Genomic DNA, 5,407 nt, shown 5'->3' on the forward strand with positions numbered 1-5,407 from the left:
ATAAGAAAATATCAAGGGGTGTGGGAGATGGCTCAGCAGTTAAGAATACTGGCTGATCTTATAGAGAACTCAAGTTCAATTCCTATCAGAACTACAGTTCCAAGAACTCTGAAGTGACTTCCTCTGGCTTCTGTGCAGGCAAAACATCCATATGGATAAAATGAAGAAGTAAAAATGTAAATGGAATAGATTAGTTAGGGCATTTCTTCCATTCGTGGTCTGACTTGGCCTAGAAGTGCAACTTTTTGGTTGTGCCACCGCTTATGTGTGACCTTTGCTCCTATAACCCAATAAACTTACTCACTTTACTAAGCTAGACTTGATAGAATCTTCCTATCTTAGTCTGCAAAGAGACACCATGACCATGGCAACTCTTATAAAGGAACGTATTTAATTGGGGCCGACTTCCAAGTTCAGAGGTCTGGTCCATTGTCATCATGGCAAGGAGCATGGTGACATGCAGGCAGACATGGTGCTGGAGAGTAGCTAAGAGTTCTATACCCTGATCCACAGGCAGCAGGAAGAGCAAGAGAAACACTGGGCCTGGCTTGAGCTCTTGAAACCCCAAAGCCCACCCTCAGTGACATACCTCCTCCAAGGCCACACCTACTCCAACAAGGCCACACCTCCTAATCCCTGTCAACTAGCAACACTCCTTGATGATCAAGTATTTAAATATTTGAGCCACCTTCCCATGCTTCACTGGGATGGGTCTATACAGCGTTCTTGACTCCCCTCATAACTTTAAGGGAAACTGATGCAATGTTCAGATCCCTTGATGTCCTGCAGATGAAGAAGCAGGATGTCCTCAAACTCCTTGCCGAAGAATCCCACTTGGGTGGCACCAACCTTGACTTTCAGATGGAGCAGTACATCTACAGAAGGAAAAGTGATGGTACCTACATCATAAATCTGGAGAGCACCTGGGAGAAGATGTTGCTTGCAACTCAGGCTATTGTTGCCATTGAGAACCCTGCTGATGTCAGCGTCTCCTCCTCCAGGGTGTTCCTGGCCAGCGAGCTGTTCTTTAGGTTGCTTCTCTCACTGGATCCACTCCAGTTGCTGGCCATTTCACTCCTGGGACCTTCATTCAAACAGCTTTCAGGGAGCCACAGCTTCTAGTGGTGACTGATCCCAGGGCTGACCACCAGTCCCTCACAGAGGCGTCTTACGTCAATCTGCCCACCATTGCTCTGTGTGACACAGACTCTTCTCTGCGCTATTTAGATGTTGTCATCCCATGCAACAAGGGAGCTCACTCAGTGGGTCTGATGTGGTGGATGCTGGCCCGGGAAGTACTCCACATGCATGGCATTATCTCCTGTGAGCATGAATCTTAAAAGGTCTTATTAATAACTTGGAGCCAGGTATTGGGGTGAATGCTGAAAGATCAGAGAAGCAGAACAAACCATAGCTAACCTCACCTCCATAACTTTCCAGCTAATCCTGTTTCCTCAGACTGGAAGCCTCTGAGTGCTCATCTGAATGGATCTCAGCTGAACTGCTGCTAAAAGCTTAAAAGCTTAAAGGGCTCTAGTTCCTGGTTTTCATGCCTTATATATGTTTCTGCTTCCTGCCATCACTTCCTGCAATTAAAGGTGTGTGCAGCCATGCCTAGCTCAGTTTCCAGTGTGGCCTTGAAATCACAGAGATCCGGATGGATCTCTGCCTCCAGAATGCTATGATTAAAGGTGTGTGTGCCACCATTTTCTGGTCTCTAATGTCTATCTAGTGGCTGTTCTGTTATCTGATCCCAGATAAGTTTATTAGGGTGCACAATATATTGGGGGACACAATATCACCACATACCCGAGATTAACTTCTACAGAGACCTAGAGGAAATTGAGAAGGAGGAGCAGGCTGCTGCCGAGAAGGCTGTGACCAAGGAGGAATTTTACGTTGAAGAGACTGCATCATCTCCTGAGTCAACTCCTGCTCAGCCAAAGGGAGTAGACTGGTCTGAGGGTGTGTGGGTGCCCTCTGTACCCATCCAGCAGCAGTTCCCTACTGAAGATTGGAGTGCCCAGCCAGCCATTGAGGAGTGGACAGCAGCTCCCACAACACAGGCCACCAAGTGGGTTGGAGTCACCACTGAGTGGTCCTGAGCTCCTCTGCAGATAACTGAGCAAAGGGGAAAAGGTGGAAGGAAAATAAAGTTCCTACAAGCTGTCTCTTGAGGTCTTTACTCCAGAAAAAAAAATATCATATATGAAATCTATGATAAATTTGAGCCTAAGGGGACAATTGCTATTTAAACCACCATACTTCCTTTTGTTTGTAGGCTCCTTGTCTTTTGGGAGGAGATGTTTCTTCTACATCTCTTGAGGAGAGTCAGGCAATAGTTCCCATCTTCACTCCCCATGATCTAGCCCTGGGGCTACTCATCTCTTCACTCTGAATACATCTCGAGTTCTCCCAGGATGCTCTTAACTCCCAGGTAATTCATACACTGATTCATGGCCTGCCATGATGGAGCTGGGCATTTTTGTTGAAGCTGTTCATGTTGTCATTGCTTCAGTCAAGTGGTCCACATCATTACATAAATGTTGACTTGCATTGCTATTTATGACATCTACAGGAAGTCTGAACACAATGACTCACCATTGAAATAAAAAGCCATAGAGGGGGATACAGACATAAAGTTGATCTTGACAGAATAAGACATTTTATTTGTTAGATGTAGGCAGACATTTTCAGGCAGGGGTGGCTTCATGCTCTTTCCTTAACTGGTTTTCAAGTAATTCATAAATTAAAACATTAAAAGGTTGCAGTTATCCTCTCAGGCTATTGAGAATAAAAGCAACTTTCTAGATTACCGGGAGATTCATTCTTGAAGTGATCAGATACATCTCAAAAGTGTCTAGAACTCGCTTGATACATGGGTTCCTTAGTCATTCTGGTATTCCCTTATAACATTTCAGCATTTCAGCATGAGCTCTGCTGTTAGTCATCACTTTCCTTGAAAGGAAAGGGTGAACATCTATTAACATTCTGGAAGGAATATCTTATTCATCTTTTTAAAATTAAGCTTAAAGTTAAGCTTTAAATTAAGCAGGGAGGCAACCTTCTGGTGATATCATAAACATCAAGTGATCCTGGCAGGGCTTATCTTAGTATGTGCTGGCCATTGGAATTAGTTTACTAACACAAGCAAGTTGCTTTCATTAGCGGTTGCTCTCTGGGTGGAGGGAGGGGCAGGTATGAGTGCACAGGATGCTTAAGGTATGGGCATAAGAGGGTATATGAATGAGAGGGTTGATGAGGACTTTCTGTAGCAAAGACACCCCAAAATTTGGTGACTTAAGAAAGAGAGGTTTGTTTTTCCTTTGTATATGTAAATAAGGTGACTGTCTAGAATTTTGAGGTTGTATTAGTTATGGGTCTCTAGTGGAACCAGAACACTGTGTAAGGGATCATAAGGGGATGCCTTAGATTTGTCTCATGACCAGAAGCTGGACTGTCAGGAAAGAAGGAAGGGCTGAACCCAAGAAGCCAAAGCTGCCACAGAACAAGAGGGATTAATGACTGTAGGCTTTAAGATTGTTCCAAACTTCTGTATAAGCAAAGTTTCAGTAAACATCTTTAAACCAAATATTGTGTATATATTGCATAATTGTTTGATAAGGACTAAGGAAGAGGAATTTTGGATCCCCAAATATAGTGGGTAGAGTTGGAATTTTCTTTGGGCCACCAACCAGCTCCCAAATAAAGACATGGAGACTTACTATTATTAATTGTGAATCCTTGGCCTTAGCTTAGGCTTGTCCTACTGGCTCTTTTAACTTAACCTGTTTCTATTCATCTACATTTTGCCTTGAGACTCTTTACATTTCTTTCTTTCTGTATGTCCTACTTTCCTGCTTCCTCTGTTCTGGCTGGATGACCCCTGGCATTTCTTTTTCTTTTTTTCCCCCAAGCCTATATACCTCCCCCTACTTACTTTCCCTGCCTGGAAGTCCTGCCAAAACCTCCTCCCTCAATATTAGCCATTTATCTTTTTATTAGACCAATCAGGTGCCTTAGGCTGGCAAGGTAAAACAGCAACACATGTCTACATGATTAAACAAATACAACACATCTTTACATAGATTAAAAAAAATATTCTGCAACATAAACAAATGAAACACATATTTATATAGTTAAACAAATGCAACACATCTTTGCATAGTTAAACAAATATTCCACCATAGTGGGGGCCTAGTCAGACTTAAAAAGTAATTACCATGAAGTGTGAGCAATAAATTTAGGTTGTAAGGACTCCTTTCACTTTTAAAGTCCAGCACAACTAGAGTTTCACAGATCTTCTTGTGTTAGTCATGAAGTTGATAGCTATCCTCCTAATGTTTCACCATGAACTTATTGAAGGGTTCTGCTTACCATACCTATCAAATTAGCTGTTACAATTAAGGGAAGTCAAATTCATTTAAAAATGGTACCCAATCCATTTATGATGTGTCATCCTACATTTTCTTAATCAGCTAGTATTAAAGTATGAATTTCCATTGTGGGATTGAGGTGGAGCTGATTAAATGTTTTATGTCATCTATCAACATGATGGATTGGTGTTTTTCCTTTGATCTGTTCATGTGGCTTCCCCCCACTTATACTAAAACACCCTGGAGTAAGATTTACATGGTCATTTACGTGTTATTATTTATTATAATAGGGATGGCTTGGCTGTCTCCATGCATAAAATGCTGCCTATTAGTACTTCACTCATAAGCCATATTTGACTATGACTCTATTTTCTTTTCTTATACATTTCCAATTTTAGTATCTAGGTTATGCTGGTCTTAAAATTTTTGTTGGAAAATGGTTATCATTTCATATTCTGTGAAGCAGTTTAAACATGACAGGCGTAATCCATCCTTTGGAAGGACAGCCCTTTTGAAATGTGGCTACTTAAAAGCATTTTCAGTACTGTCTGTGTTTTAAAGACCATTTGGGTTTTTCCATTTCCTTTAAAATTGATTTTTGAAAATTCGCATTTCCTGGAAAAAGCTAAAAATTGTCTTGTAAGTCTCATCTTAGCCTAGAGGTCTTTTTTTTTTTTTTGTTCCTTTCTAAAAAGCCCGAGAGTTTCTGCTTTATTGTCTCTGTCATTTAGAAGAATGATTTTACTCTGTTGTGTGGCTGGGTTGCTCTGGTGCTCTGTGTAGCAGCTTCCTTCAGCCTCTTGGTGAAATTTGGTCAGAGAATAGACCCAACTGTATTTGGTAACATGGTGTCTTCCTATCTTTACATGTACAAAAATCTCATTTAATGATCAAAAAATTGTTCACTTCTCTATTGGAGAAATTTAAACTAATTTATTAGTATTAATTTAAACTAATTTATTAGTATTTTAAGACAAATACAAATTTACTTAATTAAAGTAGAACTTGATGCATATTACCTGTAACTAGGA

General features: G+C 41.0%; 1 pseudogene; it reads left to right on the plus strand.

Moving 5' to 3' along the window:
- Positions 1–762: 762 nt before the first annotated feature.
- Positions 763–2,105, plus strand: LOC102903591 (small ribosomal subunit protein uS2-like; annotated as a pseudogene).
- Positions 2,106–5,407: the final 3,302 nt, after the last annotated feature.

The sequence above is a fragment of the Peromyscus maniculatus genome, chromosome 6, assembly GCF_049852395.1.
Source record: "Peromyscus maniculatus bairdii isolate BWxNUB_F1_BW_parent chromosome 6, HU_Pman_BW_mat_3.1, whole genome shotgun sequence".
Classification (NCBI taxonomy): Eukaryota; Metazoa; Chordata; class Mammalia; order Rodentia; family Cricetidae; genus Peromyscus; species Peromyscus maniculatus.